This window comes from Mytilus californianus, unplaced genomic scaffold (genome assembly GCF_021869535.1).
Source record: "Mytilus californianus isolate M0D057914Y unplaced genomic scaffold, xbMytCali1.0.p SCAF_6, whole genome shotgun sequence".
Classification (NCBI taxonomy): domain Eukaryota; kingdom Metazoa; phylum Mollusca; class Bivalvia; order Mytilida; family Mytilidae; genus Mytilus; species Mytilus californianus.
The window spans coordinates 62,221,129-62,246,306 of NW_026262712.1; positions in this window are offsets into that span (position 1 = coordinate 62,221,129).

Here is a 25,178-nt window from a genome sequence, read left to right on the forward strand (position 1 = left end):
GGGGATTCGTGTTGCTAAATCTTTAGTTTTCTATGTTGTTTTGTTGACTTTGTTTATCCTTTCGTGGTGTTTTGCTTTTTGTCATGGTATTGTCAGTTAGTTTGCGACTTATCAGTTTGAAGATTCCTTTGGTATCTATCGACTCTATTCTACTATTTTTGGGATTAAGTAGTGTAGTTTATCGATGCAAAATATTTTTAGAACAAGTATTGCACCTAGTTAGTAACAATAACATTTTGATCATGATTTAAATTATGAACATGTTTAGGTAAAATGATAAGTTCAAAATAATATAATGAAAATAACATTTATTCCGCTACTTTCGAAGCAAACTATTTGAAACATGTATCAATTTGTGTAATGCACACGTATGGATATAACATATTCGAATTAAATATTGCTCTTCGTTATTTTGAAATAAGATAATGGTTATTATGTTTCAACATATTAAACAATGAAAAAATAAAACGCAAATTATTATAATTCTACAACTAAAATCGATCAGCAAGTTCATGCAAATGGTAGACAAATATTTGAAACGAAAGACTCAATCTAAAATGTTAAGTGATCATTTTACCTGTATACAGGTATAGTAGTAAAAGTTGCATCATATTCGAAGATAAATCTGTTATTACATTTGCAAACTAGTATTCTAATGTCAGCTCAAATAACTAGTCAATGTTTCTTTCATATCAAAGATATACTTGTAGTAGTGTCAAAAGACAGCATGGGGACAACAAAAATCATAAGACTTTAGTGCAAGAAAAACCGACAATGTCACAGTTAAAAAGAAAAATGACTTAAGAATAATTCTAGCGCACCTGCCACGTACGGAATTTGAACTCACAATGTCAGTTGTTAAAGGCTAGTGATACAGAAGTTCGTCTATTTAGACCACTCGGCCACCGACTTTATTCCAGTAAATACCATGTTTATTGAACAATTTGAAGTATCAAGTTAGTCTAGTGGCACCTAGGTAGTTTCCTAGCACCGAATGTAGGAGGTCAGGAATTCAATCAACAGTCTGTTTGAACCAGATTTTAAAGTTGTTTTGATGCTTCTTTAATATGCACGTGACATTTAGAAAAAAGAGTAAAGACAGCTCTGCTCGGAGTCAGAATAATGTGGTCCTGGTTTTTAACATGTCTTTCTGCGCATTACTACCTTGAGAGGTACCAGTTTAAAAATCTAGAAAGCATGTCATTCTAGTTCAAATAGTGTTCATTATAACATCACAGTACATATGAATGTGGTGGTTGCCAATGGACGTTAAATACCAAACTATTATCCTCATCATATTTTCAAAAAATCTTTTGCTTGTTATGGTCATGGTATAAAAGTATAACAAAAATATTGACCTCCAAGGTAAATGCAAAAAGATGAAGTCGATAAAAACTGACAAATAACGTTTAAAACGTTAACAACTACCGAAACAAGTGAAAAACAACTTTCATATTCCCTGACTTGGTGGATACATTTTCCGGAGAAAATGGTGGGTGAAACCTAGTTTGTTTATACTTCAATATGCAAGCTACATTCATTTTAAACTTCTACTGAATTTAAATGAGTAATATGCGATCGGCAGTTGTGGGTATGAAATGTTTCACCTCTAGGTTCACTTATGTAAATCTCTGATGGTAAGTGGAAGACATTTCGTTCAATTATTTACCTTCTCTGAAATAAATCCGTTTTTGATGATTATTGTGGTCGTCTCATAGTCATTCCTTGAAGTATGGTTGATAATGGCCTCCTCGTCATGTTCATTTTCTCTACGAAAATGTCGTTTAGTCCCTTCAAAAGACTTTTTCATTTTATGCACCACACTGATGTTAAGTAATCAGCAGTATCGGTAGAATATGTATTTTGTATAGCGTCTGTAAAACAAGTTTTAAAACTTTATACACTCATATGGAAGAAAAGAAAAAAAAGGAAAAGAAAAAAGATGAATGATTAATATAATGAAGGAAATTAAATAAAACGAAGTGATAATGTCTAATTAACCCCTCCATTCACAACTCTTCGGTCTAAATTGAACATTCAAATCGGTTAAGCGCGTCTTATCTCTTTCAACACCTTTTTATTGGCTCGGAGGATATAACTTTAATCAAGATGGCGATATGGAATGGATAAGTAATCCTACCAAACCAATGCTTGCTACAAACTGGGCTTCTGGTGAACCGAATAATGTAACTTTTGAGCGTTGTTTAGCAATGTATAAATTTGCTTACAGTTTTACTTCGGTTGATTATGAATGTGATCAAGTTACTCCTTACATCTGTGAATTTCCCCAAAATTAAATCACACTTGTGAACAAATGAGCTGCGTCGGATAGAAATCGACCGTTTGCAAATGAATATCATTTCATCTTTTTTGGGTTGGAAAATCTTTATGGAAAGTCTGTAACTGTTTGTAAATCGAGCTGTTATAAGAAAATCCACAAAAAAGACCGAAATTCATCTTTTTATTTTGTTTTTAAATGTTCCAAAATCAATCAAAGTCTTTATGCATATACATGTATACGTGCATTTGCATAAGGCCGCTTTCTATCCAACGCAGCTCAAATGTTAATCGATCATTAACAGTACAACACTGTTGATAATTTTATCTTTGTCATAGATGGAACTTTGACACATGCTCTACGTAATAAAACGGTATTTTCAATAAATAAACGTTAAAATCTAATTACACTTTTTGAGAGAATATTATTATTTTTAAAAACAAATATCTAATAAAGGTGTTTTTTTTTAGATTATTAGAAAAACTTAATATGAAGTCAATTTATCTGTGTAGATTGATTTTACTTTTTTTATTACTAAAACAATTTCTTTGTATTTATTTATTTTGGGAATTTAATTAAATGTATTTACTGAATTGATTTTGTATTTATATAGATCAGCCAGTAGTATTCGTTTTAGCATTTTACATATAAAAATAAGAAGATGTGGTATGATTGCCAATGAGACAACTCTCTACAAGAGTCCAAATGACACAAAAAGTAACAACTATAGGTCACCGTACGGCCTTCAACAATGAGTAAAACCCATGCCGCATAGTCAAGTACAACCTGTGTAAAACGTTTCCCCGGAACCTGAACCTGATCCAGTCTACCATTCTCGAAATTGTCACCATCAATAACAGAAACATTTCTTAGTCATGGTAATATAGTTGAGGCAAATTATGTTGGATTCATTAGTACACAGATACCCTTTATAAAATATATAATGTAACTGTCAAATATTGAATATCCCAAAGGCAGCAACACTTAAAAAGAAAATAAAATCTGTTATGATTCAAACCTATTCTAGGTTAGATGAGCATGTCGATTATCATATCTATTCATTAACGCACAACAAGTACATCCAAAAGGATAATGAATAACTTTTAACTCATATGAACAAAAACATAATGCGTAAGTAAATCTTTTTTTAAAAGTCTTTACCCTATGATAATGTCAAAAGTAATACACACATTGAAAGATATGGCTACCTAACATGTGGTATATAATAAATGATAAGTAAAATATCGGCAAGATTATAATGTCCAGAATTTTATGAAAAGGAATTTGCATAAGAAACCGAACATCTTTCATTGCTTCATTGAACAAACTTGAAATGACTTGACTAAATTAACAAAGATAAAAAAAATCAAGACAAAGCTTTGTAACGAGTTATGAAAGAGTGCAATGTTTTCTTTCCTAACTTATCTAGTCTTATCATGCGAGCGTGTTTTGTCCGACAATCAGTAAAAGCAATTGCACAAAATACTAAAAATTGACAGGAAACTTAGGTACTAAACCCCTCGGGACAAAATTCTCAAATGGGGTTAGCTATACTTGTTAGGCAGCGTTTGGTCATTGAGCCTCTCATGTATTCCTATTTCTATACATCGGTGACTTTCAAATATTTGTGGTTGTGCGTTCGAAATCAAGGTTACCAATAGGCGTGTAAAGCTACAGGTGCAACGTTAGTACCAGAGGTTTGATTCGCTCAGTAGTCGGTTATTCGGTACTTTGGCTAGATATTTCAGCAAATGGACTGCTAGTACCGGATGCGAACATCAGCTCAATGGTTTGTTTTTGGGGGTACTGACAGGATTTGTTACGCATGTGTCTAGAATTATCTGTTGATAAATATAGACATTTTAAAGAAACTGAGGTCATAACTACCACATGCAAAGCTGACCGTAGTAGGATTTGACTTTTCTGTGTATGTGAAAATAAGAAGATGTGGTATGATTGCCAATGAGACAACTCTCTACCAGAGAACAAATAACATGGCAGTTATCAACGATAGGTCACCGTACGAACTTCAAAAATAAGCAGAATCCATACCACATAGTAAGCTAAAAAGGCCCCGAAATGACAAATCAAACGAGAAAATTGATGGCCTGATTTAAGTACAAAATAATAAACGAAAAAACATATATTGTACACCAACAATGAACAACCATTGAATTACAGTATTCTGACGGAACAGGCACATACAGAATGTGGCGGGGTTAAACATGTTTGATGGCACCCAACCCTCCAACTAACCTGTTAAAGTCGACAGTACGACATAAGGAAACAATTATAAAGATCAGTTTAAAAGGGCTTCACTCATCATATCGATTCAAAGAACATAAAAACCGTAACAAAAACACAAAAGACACAAAGTACAGATCTGTGAGAACTAACAAGTAATGAAAGCCATTTCAAAGCCAAAAACAACTAAATTAAATACAAAATGATGTTCATTACTGACTGATGCATATTTGTGATTATTATAATGAAAATGTTTTTTTCAGAATTTGCTTTATTAAGGAAACTGTTGTTCACTGACGAATAGTAACGATTAATTGGACATATGAGAATGACTTAACTTTAGTTAAATATAAATAATGCTGAAATTTCTTGTTTCGTGGTGCTTGTTCAAAGCTACCCCAACAATATTTTTTTTTGTGATTGAGAATGCTACATAAAAAATGCTGCTTCACTTCACAAGAACATTCATTGCTAAACCAAATACTTTCTAATATTGCTAGGACCACGGTTAAGTGTATTAGTATTGGCAGATATGTGAACGTTCACATGCACTACTTTGTTTTTCAAGATTAAAACATAGACTTGTGTCGCATTTTTTTCAACATTTATATGACTTAAACTTATGAGTTAACATATATACTTATGTAACATTTATGTCGAACCCTTTAATATTTTAAGTCGTCATGATAATTCAATTTGACAGCCATCTAACTGTATTTAAACGTTTATCAATATTTCTTGTTAAGAAAGTACCTTTTATCTATATTTAGCAGAAGCAAAAGGACAAAAGGCTGCAAGCAAATTAGTTAAGAAATGAAGTTTCTCGGGTGTATGATATGAATAGCTTGACATATACATTGCATGTATAGAAATTTGTCTATAATTAACGGCCATATATTGATCTCTTGGTGTCATTTGTCAGAATAATGACAACAGTAACTGCGAGTACTTTCAGATCTGTACGTAGTGTCTTTTTTGTTGTGGCGATGTATAAGTACCTTGCCACGTACGGTGTGTATTTTCGTTAGATGTATTTCTGCTTCGTATCGATCTGATGAGTCAAGCCCTTTTCAACTGACTTTTAACGTTTGTTCTTATGTTGTCCTGTTACACTACTGTCCCAGGTTAGGGGGTGGGTTGGCGCCTTTAAACTAGTTGTACCCCGCCACATGCTTTATGTGTCTATCCCAAGTCAGGAGCCTGTAATTGAGTGGTTGTTGTTTGTTGCTGTTTATCACATTTGTTTTTCGTTTATTGTTTTGTAGAGTGTCTTTTTGTTTTGTGCTGTTACAGCACTGTCCAAGGTAAGAAGAGGGTTTGGCGCTATCTAACTAGTTTAACCTGGCCACATTCTGTATGTGCGTGTCCCAACTCAGGAGCCTGTAATTCAGTGGTTGTCGTTTGTTGCTTTACTGCATATTTGTTTTTCGTTCATTATTTTGAACATAAATCAGGACGTTAGTTCTCTCGTACGAATTGTTTTACAGTTGTCCTTTTGGGGCCTTTTATAGCTTAGTATGCGGTATTAGTTTGTTTTGCTCATTGTTGAAGACCGTACGGTGACCTATAGTTGTTAATTTCTATGTCATTTGGTCTCATGTTGAGAGTTGTCTCATTGGCAATCATACCACATATTCCTTTTTTTTATATACATTTTATCAGTTTTTATTTCTAGTCTCATTGTAAGATTAAAACAAAATACAAAAAATCTCATCCCCGTTTCAGAGTTTGCATCAAGATAAAAATGATTATAGACAACAACTCATTGCAAAAGAACAATACCATAGTATGTTGAACCGGTAAATGATTGCATGTTTATATAATTAGCTAGAAAAACAGTCATATGATATAAATCAGGCTGTATGCTTCTTTGTCAGCATAAGAGTCGAGATACATAGGGTAATATTTGTTGAGTTTGGATGATTTATATTTCAACTGACAGTCGGTATTCCAATGGGTACTAATAGTGCACCCCTACTGGCCGATTTGTTTTTGTACTCGTATGAAGCAGAATTCATTCAGAACCTTCTAAAAGACAAAAAAAAAAGCACCTTGCGAAATTCTTTAATTTTACTTTCCGATATATTGATGATGTCCTATCATTTAATAACCCATATTTCAGCCAATACTTACATCTCATATATCCCAGTGAACTTGAAATTAAGGATACTACTGATACTAAAAGGACTGCTTCATACCTTGATCTTTTCCACAATATTGACACAGATGGACGACTTCACACGAAAATCTATGATAAACGGGACGATTTCAACTTCCCAATTATCAATTTCCCATTTCTCAGCAGTAACATACCCTCTGCCCCTTCGTATGGTGTTTACCTATCTCAGTTAATACGTTATGCTCGTGCATGTTCACACTATACGGACTTCATATACAGGAGTGTGCTTCTAACGCAGAAACTGCTCCAAGAAAGTTATGAGGAGGACAGATTAAAAATGACACTCCGTAAATTTTACGGACACCATCACGAATTGGTCGATCCATACGATGTGTCTTTGTCCAAACTAACTAAGGACATTTTTACCACGTGTTAGATTGTGGTTTGACATTACGTCGTCTGATCTTTTAATTACCGAACGTGACTTATTCCCGATTGTGACTGTTTTGCTGAGTGTGAATTCGCATTGCTTTAAGACGTGTCACGGTACTTTTCTATCCAAAATTCATGTATTTAGTTTTGATGTTATATTTGTTATTCTCATCGGATTTTGTCAAATGTCTTATCGTTTGTAGTTGTAAATCTTATTTTTTTCTGTTGTATTCGTGTGTTATGGTAAAGATAATTAACCACCCAGTTCATTAATTAGATTTTAGTTTGGGTCAACCATATTTATACGATATATTTGGTTTACAGTTTGATTTAGAAGAAACACCGACATAGCTAGATAATACTATTAATTATCTAATTACTACTACATTTTATATTAATTAGTATTGTAATTTTCATTGTTATTAATAAATGTTATATGAGTATTATAAACCAAATCTTGAATTCTATCCTAATTCTATCCTATTTTGGGGAAATTTCAGAAATTCATATGTGACGTCACGTTTTTTGCGTTGATTTCTTTGGCTAACTCGGCTGTGAATTTTTATGTGCTGGTTTATGTTGTTTTATGTATCCGTTTTTATTCTGTAGTTAGTCACCACTTCGGTGTTATCATGTATATCTATTATATAGTCATTTTTTATAAATTTACTGTTTGCAAAAGTATGAATTATTCTAAATACTAAGGATTTTCTTATCCCAGACATATAACCGTAGCCGTATTTGGCAAAACTTTTTGGAATTTTTGGTCCTCAATGCTTTACAACTTTATACTTGTTTTGGCTTTCGAACTTTTTTGATCTGGGTGTCACTGGTTAGTCTTGTGTGGACGAAACGCGCGTCTTGCGTATTAAATTTTAAACCTGGTACCTTTTGTTAGCTATTATTCGTATGTTTCTCTGTCCTATATGTTCTCCCATTTATTTGTATTGTAGTCCTGTCATGTAATGTTGTAATTTTAATGTTATATTTAACATTGCCATAAACGCAGGAGGTTTGGCTAGCTACAAAACCAGGTTCAACCCACCATTTTTTTCTTAAATGTCCTGTACCAAGCCAGGCAAATGGCCATTGTTATATTATAGTTCGTTTCTGTGTGTGTTAAATTTTAATGCTGTGTTTCTGTTGTGTCGTAGTTCTCCTCTTATATTTGATGTGTTTTCCTCAGTTTTAGTTTGTAACCCATTTTTTTTCTCAATCGATTTATGAATTTCAAACAGCGGTATACTACTGTTGCCTTTTTTTAAGGTCTCTTTTAATAGAAAACCTGTGTCCCTAATCTTTTTTTGTTAATAAGGGTCACCGTATATCGTCATTTAAAAGTCAGTTAAACGAGAGTATCCTTGCGTTCTATGACAGTCAAATTGGGCACATGATAATAACCTTGTTATCCGAGTTTTGACCTTGTTCAATTATCAGGGATAATTACTATTGTCCATTTAGAAAATATGTATATCTCTTGCAAGTGATCTGAAGTCGAAATACTGAAATAACATTCACTAAAATCGACATTTACGATATTACATATAAATCAAATTCCATTCGAGACCAAAACATGTGAAAGTTCAACTGGTTATCAGTTAGGCTGGTCCTCTCCCTTGCAACATACGGGTATTTCAGATACTTATATCTGTCAGAGCCAAACAGATAAAGGACAGGGAACCAGTCTAGTTATCAGTATGCGAAGAGAACCCATTGCCACGTATGTGTAAACAGTCAACATAGTTTGCTATCTACAAATATATTGGATAGAGGTATAGGGGGAGGGTTGAAATCTTACAAAACATGTTTAAACCCGCCGCAATTTTGCGCCTGTCCCAAGTCAGGAGCCTCTGGCCTTTGTTAGTCTTGTATGTTATTTTAATTTTAGTTCATTTATATGTTTTGGAGTTTTGTGTGTCGTCCATTTTCATTGAACTAGAACACATTATTGTTTAGGAGCCAGCTGAAGCCCGCCTCTGGGTGTGGGATATTCTCGCTGTGTTGAAGACCCATTGGTGGCCTTCGGCTGTTTTCTGCTCTTTGGTCGGGTTGTTGTCTCTTTGACACATTCCCCATTTCCATTCTCAATTTTATAAGGGAATTTGTACTTGGACAATTGCTTTATCACTTATACAAGTAGTTCCTTATTATAAAGCATTCTTTCAACAATTTCTAATATATGATATAGTACATTTTATACACGGATATTATGATTTATGTTGAAGTTTAATATATCGTATTTTTCAGTTAATTTCTTTCTACTTTTGTTGTGTAGGGCAATGTCAAAATATATGTAAAATATAAAACAACCAAACAACAATTCTTTATTCTATTTGAATGACCTCTCCTATGCAAAACATCCTACTTTTAGAAGTATTTCCGTTGAAAAAAAAAACAACAAAACAAAAAAAAAAAAAACAAAAAAAAAACCAGAATAATGGAAGTGTCAGTCAACTATCACTCTATGAAAAAGGTGATAATAGTAAACAGTAACAATTGCATAGATATATACGGAACATTTGATCATCCCAACTTAATTATGCTTAATGGAAAATTACTTCATTATATTTGAAAAAAATGATGGATTTGTAATGTCTGCTTTGTCTAAGTTCATATCGATCAATTACATTAAGTGCAAAATAAATACCGTTCCATGTGATTTGCAAACAAAAGAATAGTACTTAATGCCATCTATTTAACGGCATTTGTGGTAAAAATACACTATAACATCAACCTGATCAGTTGTATATAATTATATCTGATCATAAGGAGATACTTTTCCCTCTTACTTTATCTGATATTATCAATCGGCTTGATATGACATGTCTCATTTTGAAAAGCATTGTCTTTCGTGTAGTTTTACTCTTAGCAATATGTCAAGAAGTAATAAACGTAAAATTTGAAATAGAACTCGATCGAAAAATTACGGGAAATGGAAATACTATAGATATTGATCAAAAAACATTGCTTGGATGTACATGGCTCTGTTTTCATGACAAGAAATGCCGCTCGGCAAGTTTTAGCATGGAAACATCAACATGTCGTCTTGATTTTACCGAGCAATGTTGTGTTGTTACCGAAAAAAGTGACGCATGGAACCTCATTCGCAACTGCTTTTACACTGAGTTTTGTTTCAATATTATTTAAATATAAAATTATCGATCGCAAAATTCACTTGATGAGTAAGGCAATAGTAAGGCAACTAATCCTATGTAGGAAAAATTAAATCATAATCATGTATCGTTAAATTTTTGTGATTGTGGAGAGAACATGATTATGCAAACAATGTCTTAACTGATGGTGCTATGACGTAAGGTTCATCACGTCAACATCACATCTCCGTATTATATATGATAAGTTTTGAATTGTAATGGTCGCTTTTACAGACAAGTCTTTCTTAATAAAACATTTAAATTACAAACGACACATGGGTGTTCTATTTGCAGAAATTTAATTATGTTTTGCGAAAACATTACTTTGCAGAATGTCTGAAATTCATAATTTAGTAAGAATGGACAACATGATATTCATGAAGTAATTGGTAATGAAATATCATACAATAGCTGATCGGAAGATGTTTTTTACTAAGACTTACCCATGTACATTTCCGTTTCTTTGAACAATATTCATACTTTGCTAATGTGTTCATTTCTGCCATGTGTGTCTCTTTGTTTAGGAATTGTCGTGTTTCATACTGTATTTTTTTCATTTTTGGTTTGCTTTTTTTCTATTTGACCAAGATCGAACTAAGAAACACATACTGCCTTAATTTTTTTTAAATTAAGGAACATATCTTAAATACCAGTGAATATTTTTCAGTTTATATTTCAGATCCAATAACTTGCAATGGATGTTTCAGCTATAGAGCATCGCTTTATAAAGTTTTCGATGATCCGAAAAACTGGACCAATCCAGTGGTAGGTGAAATTTATTTTTTTTTATTCAATACTAACTTTGAGCTAACTATTCCCCAGAAACACAAAATACTGCCCGGACTCTGTCGAAAAATAATTAAGCCTGTGCTTATTGGATCACTGAGTGATATTGAGTATTTATGACCTATCATAAGTACATGAAGTTTAGTCTTAAACGAACATTTTGTCTTAACATCATCTGAAAATTCTGAACCTAAAACCATTAAGTATTGGTTACAGTTAAAGTCATTTTTCTAAGAAAATCGCCGTTTCAGTTCAAATTAAATAACTTAATATAGGATCATATCTAATGTAAAATTCAATGTTAGAAGGTATTATCAATTACTTTATCATTCAATTTATACTATACTTATTATGGTTATGGTTAATTGATTTTTTTACCTGAATAACGTCTTATTAATTGATTATATTCTGTTACAGTTAATAAATAGAATACCGTTAACTTAGATATTTGTCACAGGTATACACACTTCTTGTAAATTTAACAGTTGATTAGTTACGAAATTGACCGGACCTTTGATGTACTTACTTATTAGGTTGTAAAATTATCATGAGCGATTTACAACTCTTATGTAATTTGACACTAATTGATAAGGGTAGTTACCTGATAGAGTGCCTTAAACTCATAATCTATTTGACACTTATTGATAAGCGTATACACACCTGACAGTCATTTGATTTAAAATACATGTATGTACAATGCCCTTTGGCATTAATTTGTTAAAATTAACCTATACTGTTATTGACCTGCCAACCGGAAAAAAATAGATCGTTTACAAAACGCTTCAGCTATTAGAAAGTACCGATCGTATGCATAAATTTTCGCGGAATTTATTTTCGCGACTTTCATTTATTCGCCAAAATAAGCGAAAATAAACACCCCGCGAAAATAACCCGCTTTACGGTAATACACGTTCGTTAATTGTGGTTAGAGAACAAAACACATATTGCAGTGGAGAAAACGATAGTATAAGCCTATAGATAGTTGGTGAAGTATTTCCGTTGGAAAAAAAGTCTAACAAAAAGTACCGACCTCTTAGGTAAATTTATAAAGTTGAAGTTCACACAAACTGACAAAATCAATGTTTAATGGTGAACCAAATAGACTAAGATTTGAGTTTTGTTTAGCATTATGCCAATATGTTAATTATTCCTGTGTCGATTATGAATGTCCACAAGCTCGATCATATTGAAGTGGGATATTTTTTTCTTTCGCTGTTAGGTAAAAACACGCCCTACGGCTCATTTTTAAAGTGAAATAAAACTCACTAATTAATCTCTTGTTTCGTGACATTTTTATCACGGAAAAGCAGATTATTTTTCTCAACAAATTTTAACGAACTTTTCAGAATAATTGTTTTGCCTCTTATGATCTCTTATGCCTGGTAAACCAATTAAAAAAAAAATGAGAATCAGGATTAATTATTATACCCTCCTCTTTTAAAGAACGTGGGTGTTCACCTATAGTTAATTTTAGGAATATTTTGTCATGTAAAAGAGTAAAAGGTATTTATACCAGCCTAATAAACGGAGGAAAAGATTGTTTCTGTCTAAACTAGTCTGTCAAGATAGAAAATTGTACAATAAAACCCAATTGCAACAACATCAATAATATGTTTAAGTACTACTCTGTAGTTTGCATTTTAATAGGAGTAAATAATGACCTGACGCAGGTAATTATTATATACCTTGAAGCATATTTCATTGAAACTTGGTATCGTCCAAGTTGTTCCTTCAAAAGAATCACATGTGGTTCTGAAAGGAAATAACTCCATATAGGTATATAAACAAAATGATACCTACGAAGTAATTTGAAATGAAATATCATACATTAGCTGATTGGTAGATGGGGTTTTACTAAGACTAACACATAGAGTTTTCCGTTTCTTTAAACATTATTCATACTTTGATAATGTGTTTATTTCTGCCATGTGTGTCTGATTGTTTAGGAAATGTCGTGTTTCATACTGTACATTATTCCACTTTTGGTTTGGTTTGGTTTTCTGTTTGATCAAGATCGAACTAAGAAACACATACTGCCTTAAATATTTGTTAATCAAGGAACATATCTTAAATACCAGTGGATATTTATCAGTTTATATTTCAGATCCAATAACTTGCAATGGATGTTTCACCTATGGAGCATCGCTTTATAAAGTTTTCGATGATCCGAAAAACTGGACCAATGCAGTGGTAGGTGAAACATTGTTTTTTATTCAATACTACATTCGAACTAACTAGACCCCAAAAACACGAAATGCTGTCAGGACTCTGTCTACAAATAATTAGGCCTGTGCTTATGGGGTCCAATGATTATTCATGAAATATTATTCGTACATTAAGTTAAGTCTTAAACGGACATTTTGTCGTAACATAACCTATAAGTTTTAACCTATAATCATTAAGTAATGGTTAGAGGTTAAGTCATTTTTCTAAAATGTTCTGTTATAAATTCAGTACTATTATTACATTTGGCTTGCAGTCAGTGTTTAGAAGCAGTTCAGACTTTTACGATGACCATTATTGATCTTCACAGGAGGAATGTAAATGTCGTGGTGGATTTTTAGCAGAAATAGAGAGCGCCGAGGAGAATGCTTTTATTAAAAACATAGCTAAAGAAACATTTGCAGCAACTGGAGGTGAGCGTGTTTTTTAACATATTTGTTTCAGTTTAAATTGCACATATGCAATCTAGGAGCTCTACAACTTCGTAGTTTATTTAGCCATGCGACTGTTTTCCGCTCTACTAATGATACATATGCATACAAAAGGTGCGTCTAAAACATTCAATTATACATCTGATTTTTTGGTATGAGTATTTAGTGTAAATGCATACTGGAGATTTAATAAAACAGAAAAAATAGACATTGTAGATAGCCAGTTATCTTTAAGAATTACACTGGCTTTATTCACAATCATATCGATTGTATTTAAAAACATTGCTTAATTAAGTTTCTACATTTTTAAGATCTTACTAGTGCCTTATTTTATGAGCTAAAATAGGTAGACATTCATTAAAAAATAAATATGTAAACTTTTTAATTTATGCACGTGGAGATGATAAACCTTTATCCACCGTTATTTCATCTAATCAATCACTTATAATACTTACACGATCCTCTACTGTACAGCAATTGCATCGCTGTTGAAATTTCTGATGTTTTCCATTAGTTAATTCAATGTACTAACTGTTCACAAGTCGGACAAAAGACTGTTTCACATTCGCGCCCCACCGATGATACATATACAGACGAGACGCGCGTCTGACGTATTCAAATATAAGTCTGCCATATTTTACGAGTTTATGAAAATAACGTCTGTGCAATCCTCGTAAGAAGAAAAAAGTAATGGTTATTTGATTTGACAAACGATTGGTTTAGGAATACATCTCTGACAATTATTGAAACCTTAGTACAAACATTTCCAAAATCCTATCAAACTTGAACTGTAAACTAAGATTTCTTTATCACAAGGTTAACAGTTGCATCGGATTGAAGAGTAATTAATTTCTCTCTCTGTTTCAGCAATTCATTATTGGCTTGGAGCATACAACTTTGATCAAGATAGTGATATGGAATGGATAAGGAATCCCAGCAAACTAATGCCCTTTACCGACTGGTATGCCGGTGAACCAAATAAACTAAGATATGAGTTTTGTTAAGCATCATACAAACCTGTTGATTATCTATGGATCGATTATGAATGTCCAGAAGCCATATCTTTCATTTGCGAATTTAACTTACGTTGAAGCGTGCGTGTTCTAATACAGTTCCAACAAGTAGTATTGGCATTATATCATGAACCATGCCAGAAGGTGTTCCCATGCATTCATTTTGTTAATAAAACCGTTTTACGGTAGTTGTGTTTCAATACGTCTTTAGTTTTCTATGATGTGTTTTGTGTACTATTTTTTGTCTGTTGGTCTTTTTCTTATTTAGCCATGGCGTGGTCAGATTATTTTCGACATATGAGTTTTAATGTCCCTCTGGTATCTTTCGCCTCTCTTTTCGAACCGTTAGTGAATCAAGATTTCCTGACGTCAGTACAGATTTGCATGGTAATTTCCTAAAAAGAAGGTAAACATGGCCTTGAATAACTGACCAATCGACTCAATGAAAAGCAATGCATTGTGGGCTACTACGAGTTTACTACCTCTTTAAAACACGTGGAATTAGTGGGAAATCTGTCTCCTTATATATATAGTGTCTGGTACTCTCATAACAAATTTTTTTGTTCAGCCACTGTATTAAATGTAAAATATAACATAATATTCAGTTTGCATGCTCAGATTAAACAAATATTGTTTACTGTTTGAATTTGTTCTTGGATTTCTTGTATCCTGTATAATGCCATTCCAAAAACATTGCTGCTTCGAAAAACACAAAGAACATGGCACTGAAACACTGTTTAATTTCAAGCATGTTCCGGTTGTGGCGTTACATGCTGCCCGACACTATATATGGATGTAACGACAGACGGAGACTTATCTGCACTGCATGGCTGTGTAAACTTTTTATCAGAACCTGATCTAAAAGTAAGTACATCATATCAGTATTCCCAAAAAATCCCCCCCCTCAAAAAAAAAATGAACTATGCCAAAAAAATCAATTCTTATAGATTGGGTTAACCTTTTCAGACAAAAACTAAGAAATGTCTTGAACAGTTTCGATGATTTATGATAGTTGATATTAGTTTTTATATATGTACTGTACCTGACAAATTATGAATATATAAATTTTACACAGAATACTATAATAGTAAATATCTTTTTTCAAGATAATGGAAAACCAGTCTTTCTAAAAAAATGTTTGTGTTTGTTTCTTAGAGACAAAGTAATAAATACATACCCTTCCTCGATTTAAGAGTCTTTAATCATAAAAGTAGGTACATTATCATTACATCAATTATGTGAAAAGCTGGGACATTTAAGTGACCTCGTATAGATATTTGACACACTCTAAGTCCCCTTTTTTAACGAACCCATTCAAAGTTCCAGGATTATCCCTTATTTTTAACTTCTATCTGAATGAAAGTTCAGATTATTGGTAATTGTGTTTTTCACTGTTGTTTCGTTGCTGTCTTGTGGACAAATATCTGAAATCTTCTTTCAATCATCAATAACATTAATGGCTATATTTCGGGTATTTCAAACACTCGTTTCTTCGCATAGAAACAACTATTCGTTAATCTGAGCATGGATCGAATTAATACTTTATATTCTAATTCGCCAGCTCAAACGAATATAAATTATTTAATAAATAAAACAACATATAAATAGGATAAGTGTGCCTACAGGTGTAGCAGCCTTTAATATTTATTACATTCACAATTCTTCAAACTAAAGTCCTTCACTATAAATTCAGGCAAGCACACTACCAATCCAATCATATAATAGAATATACAGTAACACAATCAAAAACTATCTACAAAAGAGGAAAAATTCATATTGATATAGTGTAATATTTGTATATGCCCACATTAACAATAACCAACTCATAAAAGGGTTGGGTGGGTGGGTAAACATATAACGAACTGCTGCTACGTTAACTATAGGCAACCTTCGAATAACTTTATTTTCTCAAACGAACCCCTTAAGTAATACCTAATCATGCTTTTTACGAATCCCATGAGCGCATATACCCGTAAAACCGCATTGCGGGTATATGCCATCCAATCAAATAGAACATAAACACACACCATGTGCTTGATGTAAACACACACACGTGTTTATAGTAAACAATCACTTGACCGTTACTACGTCATGTGACCATTACCTTTAATAAATATATTTATATTCTAATTCGCCAGGTCAAACGAATATAAATTATTTAATTAATAAAACAACACATAAATAGGATAAGTGTGCCTACAGGTGTAGCAGGCTTTCGAAAGACAAAGAAAGCAAAGCAGATCTGAACAAAGAATAATACACATATATAGTATATTTATAAAAATTGAATTCCCAAACTTTTAGACACTGTCAGTTTTTCTTCTTACATTTTCTCTTACATAGCCATCTTTTGCTTTATCTGAAGCCCATCTACCATGCTTCTTAAATAATCTATCATGAATGCCAGCTGATGCAGCTGCAGTAGCTCCACCTGATTTCAAGCTATGTAATTCAAATTTTGACTTGTCTAAACCGATAGATTCCAGAGCTGATAATATAATTTCTCTAACTCTAGTATATGACAAAGATTTAAGATCTCTCAGTATATTAGATCTAGATTTTTTTACATAAATACATGGATCTAAATATATAATCTAAAGATGATGCATCTATATTGGATAATAACAAATATTTCTCCAACATACTAACAGGGCATGTTTGTGTATCTGTTCTAGCAATTAAAACTTGTGTGCCTTCTCTATAACGATCAGTTTTGTTTTTCTGTATGAACAAAGAGACATGTGTATCAGTAAATTTTGAATCAGATCTTTTTAAATTTACCATTTCAGAAAATCTTAAAAACCCTGCATAACTAATAAGACACATACAACAAATTTTAATTTCTATAAGATTGTTTTATTCTTTACCATATTTATGAACAATTTTCTTTAAAATATCTGGCGTAATTGGTTCTTTTTTGATTTTTTTTTTTTTTTACGATAACATGTCCAATCTTTCTATGAGCTCCTTCTTTAACCGATATACACAACTGTGAATTACACGGATTAGAATAGCCAGCTAGTTTGTGAGCCCAGCTTATTGAATGATATTCTTCAACCTTAGCATACGAGTTAAATGTCTGTGATACGTGTATTAAGTACAATGAAACATAAAAATCTGAAGCTGGAAAAGGTTTAACATAAGAATAGTTATTACACCACTTACAGAAATTGTTAAATGCATAAGAGTATTTTCTTCTGGTATTCTCGGCCTTCGAATGGAGACAGAACTCAGGTAGGCAGTTAAATAAAGATGACAAATCTTGGTCGACTGGCTTAGGCAAGGATTTCCAGACTCCACATAAAAAAATATCTGAAAAACGTGCATATCAAATAGAAATATAATCTACTATACTACTACTAGCTTACAATATATTTAAATGACCTTGCCAGATTTATTTTTCACACTGGCCATGTCAGGTGAGACCTTGCCATTAGATTGGCCTTGTCTTTACCATGCGACCTTGCTCAACAGCCTTGTAGTAAATTCTTGCATGAACTGAGCGTTCAATATAATAGCTAAAACACTAAAAAAGGAATTCAGAAGATCCCAACGAGGACTTATTATTCATACCATGAATAAAAATGTTCTGATTTGGTTGAAATTCTAAAACATCAGTTACATAGGGTTGCAAATGCGAACCTTTTTTGAAAATCATTGTCCAACATGACGAGGAAGGCCACTTTGGAACTATCAAAGTGCCTCTAGCCTTACATAAAATCAAATGTTTGATTGCTCTACAGACAACGGAAATTGGAGGAACAATCCAATTTACTTCATTTTTCCAATTTTGCGTGAACGCATCAACTGCTTCAACACCTTGATTTCAGAATTTAGAAATAAATCTTGGTAATTTTTTATTCAAATTACTCGCAAACCTGTTCACAGTATGCGGACCCCACATATTATCTACTAATTTAAAAAAAAAATTATTTGTACCCCAGTCTTCTATATCAATCCGATTAGAAATATAATCAGCTTTTGTATTCTTAGATCTCGGGATCCAAACAACATCTAAAGTAATATTCAATTCAGAACATAACTTAAAAGTATTAATAGCTATCTCTTGTAAATGTACTTTTGCACTTCCTTTCTGAACAATGGAAACACAGTTATTATTATCTGTATGCCATTTAACACATTTATTTCTTAAACGACATCAACGCCAACAAAATAGCATAAAGTTCTCTCCATGTAGAACTCTTTAGGGACTCTTGTAAAGTCCACAACTGATGAAAAATATTAGAGTCAATATCTATCGAGTAAGCACCAGCAGCTACGTTACTAGCATCAGAATATACAAGCACGTGAGGAAAAGAATAACCTGCTAAATGTTTTCTGTTCAATCCTTTCATGTTATTCAGCCAAAATGTGAGCTCATTAAATACACAATCAGGACATTCCAATATTAACTTTAAATCCCACTTTACTCTGTTTTCAATTGCCCAGTGTAAATAACGGGTCATTAAACTTGTTATGTTACCCATGACTGGACACATAGAAATTACCTTTCCCGTTACCTGAGCCAATTTACGTGCTGTGAAATTAGGAAAGGTATTCAAAATATCAACCAATGATGTAAGTGTATTATCAATCCGTCTATCTGGTATACTAATTGAAAAATCAGACGAATCCCAAACTAAACCTAACCACTCTAAACATTGTACTGGTTCAAAAATAGATTTATCCATGTTAATTAAATACCCTGCTTCTAACAAGGAGGTTTTTACGAGAGATGAACATTCGGAAGCTTCTTGTTTATTTTTACCCATTCAAAGTCCATCATCTAAGTAAAGTACAATATCTACGCCTTTTTCTCGCCAATATTTTACGATTGGTCGTAGACATTTTGTGAATAGATATGGAGCAGATGATAGACCAAAGGCTAACACTGTAAAACAGTAAAATTTATTGTTCCAGCAAAATCCTAAATATGTTTTTTGTTTAGTACATACGCCATACTGAAAATATCCAGACTTAAGATCAAATTTAAATTGATAGCAATTTTTTGTGAAATAATTTAAAGCCACTTTCCGGTCCTCAAATTTTATTCTTTCTTTTTTAATAAAAACATTCAGTTAACTTAAATCTAAAATCAGACGTTTTTTGCCCGAACTTTGAACTGCAACACTTAGCGGATTTACAACAAACAGTTGAAATTGAGTTTCAATAACACCTTCGATATTCAGTAATTCTGAAACTGCTTCAGATACAAATTTAGAATGGACATTTGCAGATTTGTTATTATTAAATTACATAGATGTAGGAGTCTGCAAAAATGGAATAACGTAACCATGTTTGATAGTATTGATAACAAATTCATTTGCACCTATATGTTTCCAGAATTGTATAAATTATGCTTGCGTAAACTATATTTTACCCCCTTTGCAACAGATGAAATATCAATATTATCAAAATCTTTAGCATGTGACAGAAACAGTTCAAACTGTCCGTAAAGATTGCTTTCATCTAAAAAAGTAGTATTAAAATACTTATTATTAACTCTGTTGCCTTGATGTCCATGGGACAGCTGGTTTTGTACTGAAAAGGGGGCACTGAGTTCGCCAGTGACCAAGCTGGTTGCAGTTGTAACAGATGTCATGAAATGAGGGTTCCCTCCGTTTGCTGGTCCGAAAGGGCGGCTGTTGATAGTTGTTTTGTCGAACATTATGTTGATTGGGCATTGGAGCAGGAGGAGCAGAAACAGTAGCTGTAACGGTTCTATAAGGATGAGGTCTTTCCTTTTCCTTGATACTCCTAATGGCACGGCTTTCTGCAGAACGAATGCGTTTCTCATCTTCTGAGTCGGAGGCAAGGTCGTCACTCTCATATTCACGGACGGTTTTCCAGCCTGCGGGAGATTTGTCTGCAATGCAGATGAGTTTATTACGCTTCTTAACTTTGAGGATAGCACCAGATACCAATTTAAGACATGCTGCATCTTCATCAGGAATACGCTTCTGAAGCTTAACAAGGTCGGCCATAATTTCACAATTGAAATTGAACTGTATCTGGTTACCCTCACCTTTAAGTTTAACTTACACTTCCTGCTTGAGTTTGATAGCACAGTATTCATTGCCAACGGCCAAGTCTTTGTGAAGAGTAGCGATCTTCCGTCAAGATAGGTTTTAAACAGCAAGAATGTATCCACCAAGTCGTTATTACCAGTATGAACCAGAACTACCATCAGGCAACGAATGTACACTAGGACCAGGCAAATATTCATGGTCAGAATCTAGAAGTTTCTCGGAGTCAGACATACCACAATAAAGAACTGCTGCTACGTTAACTATAGGCAAACTTCGAATAACTTTATTTTCTCAAACGATAATACTTAATCATGCTTTTCACGAATCTCATGAGCGCATATACCCGTAAAACCGCATTGCGGGTTATATGCCATCCAATCAAATAGAACATAAACACACACCATGTGCTTGATGTAAACACACACACGTGTTTATTGTAAACAATTACTTGAATGTTACTTCGTCATGTGACCAATACCTTTAATAAATATATTTATATCATGGACTATAAATGTACATGTAAAAGATGAAAAACTAAGCAAAATTGTTTACCCCGCAATGCATGAAAAAAAAGTATTGTATTTCAGTAAATAACACGTGTTCTCGGTTGCTCGTAAACACGTAGTAGTCCATCATGCATTGTTACTCATTTAGTTGATTGGTCAAAATCCTAGGTAAAGATATTGCGTCATACGTAAAAACACAATTATATTTGCGACGACATTTGTAAGCTAATTTATGCATATCCGTATAAGGTAGTGTTCCCGACCTGTTATAATTTAAACTATTCCTTTATTTGTCGATATGGGGTTAATTGTATTTTAAACCAAAATTCTTTATTTATATTTTAGGTTAAATTTGTTTTCCGATTTCATGAAATTTAACAAATGCATAAGTTATGCTTGTTGTATCTTTTGAGTACTGTCACAGATGTTTCCAATGTTGACATTTATCTAGAAATCATTTCTGTGTATTCAAATCCCTTATCCAACTTTAATTTTAGTGTTTATGATTAAATACAAACAAAACCATACTTAACTGCAACTTTAACTGTTAAATAGTCCGAAACATTGTCAGCTGGGCCGAATTTGCTATTAGGCTATTTTTTTTTTAGAGATTTTGAGTTCCAAACTTACCTTTTAGTTAGTATGTTATGTTAATTGTATATTTTTTACTTGATGGTAACATTTTGATATTTCTTATTTTAAAGAGACACAAGCTGAAAAGAAAAGAAAGATCATATTAAAATAAGTAAATGCAATACAAAACAAAAACAGCAAAAACAAGAATAACTCGAAACGTGACACTAAAAAAAAGTAAAATTGAGAAACTCAAACACATTAAAACAGGGATGAACTATGTAATATTACACAGATCTTCTTTATCCTGCCAAAAATAAACAAAGCAAATTGGGAAAAGTGGATGGAACGTGGCAATGACAAATGCGACATTTTCATGGCCACCAAGGTCTCAAATTTTGCAAAATGCTCAACCAAATAACAATGTACCGCTCTTGTAATATTTAAAAAGATTTCAACGTTGCAGAAAACTCTGAAAAGAAAATCAAGCTGTGGGATATTGTTTATATAGAGACATACTTTGCATTGATTCTTAAAATTATCCTAATATCGCGCTATATTGATGCCGAATATGCTAAATTTATTTCAAAATAACAACTCTGATCTCCTATTTACCGAAAGGTTCTTCACGCTTGTTTGTTTTCCAAAAGATTGCATCTTTTACATTCGTTTCCTTTATCCATGCTTTTTATGTCATATAAACATTTAACTCTCATTTTATCTGGTAAAATTATAAACTAGTCTCCTCTTTTGTAGAGAGTGCATTCAATACCGTTTCTGCCAACGTAATATGTTTTAATAAAAGATCTGATTCCATCATAGATAGTCCCAAATGGTCCGCCCTTGATATCAATTTTACCTAGTTTGCAGTTATGTAATTGTTTTTACTTGTGCTTGTCCTGAATGCTAAGGGAAACGTATTCACTTTCTGACATTGTTCTTTCGTGCATACTTGCACATAAGGCAATCACCAAAATCCTTGAAGAAAATAAATATGAATGCATATATAAATTATCTAGCAGTACAATTAATGCATGTACGTCTCTGGATGACACATACTTACTTTCTTACTTAGTCCTCCTCGTGCATACTTACACACGAGGCCATTGCCAAAATCCTCATGGAAAAAATAACGATTGTATAAATAAATTTCTTTGGAGGTAGAATGGAAATGCATGCATGTTTCCGGATGACACATGTTGTTCATTCCTTTTGATTTTAAACTATGTTATTCATGTTATTTTTAATTTCATTTTTGTCAGTACCGTGACTTGCCAATACTTAGTATCTAACTCAATTATAATTGTTATATTATTTGTTACCTTTACGTATAATTTACTTTGTAAATAAATGGATTTAGCTTGTGTATTTGGTAAATAAGGCATACATTCAACACAGAACATGTGTTTTTAAACAATAACACACTATTATATTTCTGGTTTTTGGCGACTAAAACATATGCAATAAAGCAGGTAAATCTTAAGATGTGATGTGACGCCATGGTCATTACATTATTATCCTTTACGACAGACAAAACATAGCTGATCTGAAAGAAAGACCATCCTACTTGCAACTATATATCATGTACTGTGTTACAACCCTAGATAAAGCCGACGAAGAAAGGCATTACTCGACTAGCGAAAGCTATATATTTATATAGCCCTTTTATAGCCTAGTTGGTTGAGTGGTTAAGAGCGCTGGACACAGTACAGGCGGTGTTGCTGCTTGGATGTCACAGAAGCAGGGGTTCAAATTCCGCTGAGAGAAGAACAAAAATTTGCTCACGCAAATTTGCAGATCTAACAATGTTGGGCTAAATTTGAGACGAATTATATATATTTAAATATAGATAGTACTAAATAAAGAAATTAAAACCCTTTATTAATTTGCGTCCTAAGCGCGTTTCTAATTCTTCCTTTTTTTATGTCATTAGTGTTCATGTATCCTGTAACAGCTGACTAAGTTAAATGATATATTCGCTATTGATGAAAGGCTCGTGTCTGTTATTTTTGTTGTTTTAAGTTTGTTAACTGCGGCTAGGAACAATAACGTAAAAACATGCATCTCATGACAAACATGTCATGAGATGAATGTTTTTACGTTGTTGTTCCTAGCCGCTGTTAGATTTGGAAACGCTTGTTTGAATTTGAATTTTGTCTCTGTACTAGAATTTGTTGAGCATACAGTCACAGCTTTCAAATGGAGATATACAAATATGTTGTGTATAGGTCCTAAGACAGCAACCGAACAGCACAATAACAGAAGATACCAACACAAGATAAGTTCATTCACATAACCTTATGCTCTAAATTGACTGAGTGTTAACAGATGTTAACAAATTCAATAGAGAATATCTTACTACTGCATACAAGAAAAACCACAAATGACAACAAAACAAACAAAATATATATATAGCAAAAGCAAAATCCCGACTATGTTCTACACTAGAAACAATTACCTCAACGGTTGGCGGTGTTAAGTTTGTTTAGATATCAAAAGTGTTCCTTCCAGTTTCAATCCGAAAAATCACAAACGGTACATAAAAGCAATACAGAAAACATCCCAATACTAAGATAGTGCTAGAATATAATACGATATTATATGATTTGAAAATAGCATTGCAAATGTAAATATTAAACAAAGACGAGGACTTACAGAACAAATCATAAAGATGTTTACCTAAAGTTTATAACCGATATTCTTGATATTTTTGAATCAGGTTGGGTTTGAATATCACTTTAAACTTTTATCAAATTAATTTAGTAGGCATCAGTACCTACGTACACTTTCTCACCTCTGTTATAAAATTAAGATAGATCTAACTAATTTAGAACATCCTTATCCATACTGTTAAACTTGTTTTCATTTAAAACTGCCTATCACAAATGAACCATTTTTAATTAAGATATGAAGTCTTAAGATTTTCCTTAAAAGATTGTGTAAAAGTGAGCGTAGGTGGATGAACTCCTTTTCTGTATTTTTATAAAAAAATCCAGATTGCCACAAGAATCTTGGTTTCAAAAATGTTAGGATATTCTTCAACACATATTATAAAATAGTCTATAGTACACGTATGCCTCACTCGCACTATCATTTTCTATGTTCAGTGGACCGTGAAATTGGGGTCAAAACTCTAATTGGCATTAAAATTGGAAATATCATATCATAGGGAACATGTGCACTAAGTTTCAAGTTGATCGGACTTCAACTTCAGCAAACACCTTGACCAAAAACTTTAACCTGAAGCGGGACGGACGGACGGACGGACGAACGGACGGACGGACGAACGGACGGACGCACAGACCGAAAAACATAATGCCCCTCTACTATCGTAGGTAGGGCATAACAAGTTTGATATGAAGATGGAAATTAACTCTAGAACGTATCTTAGG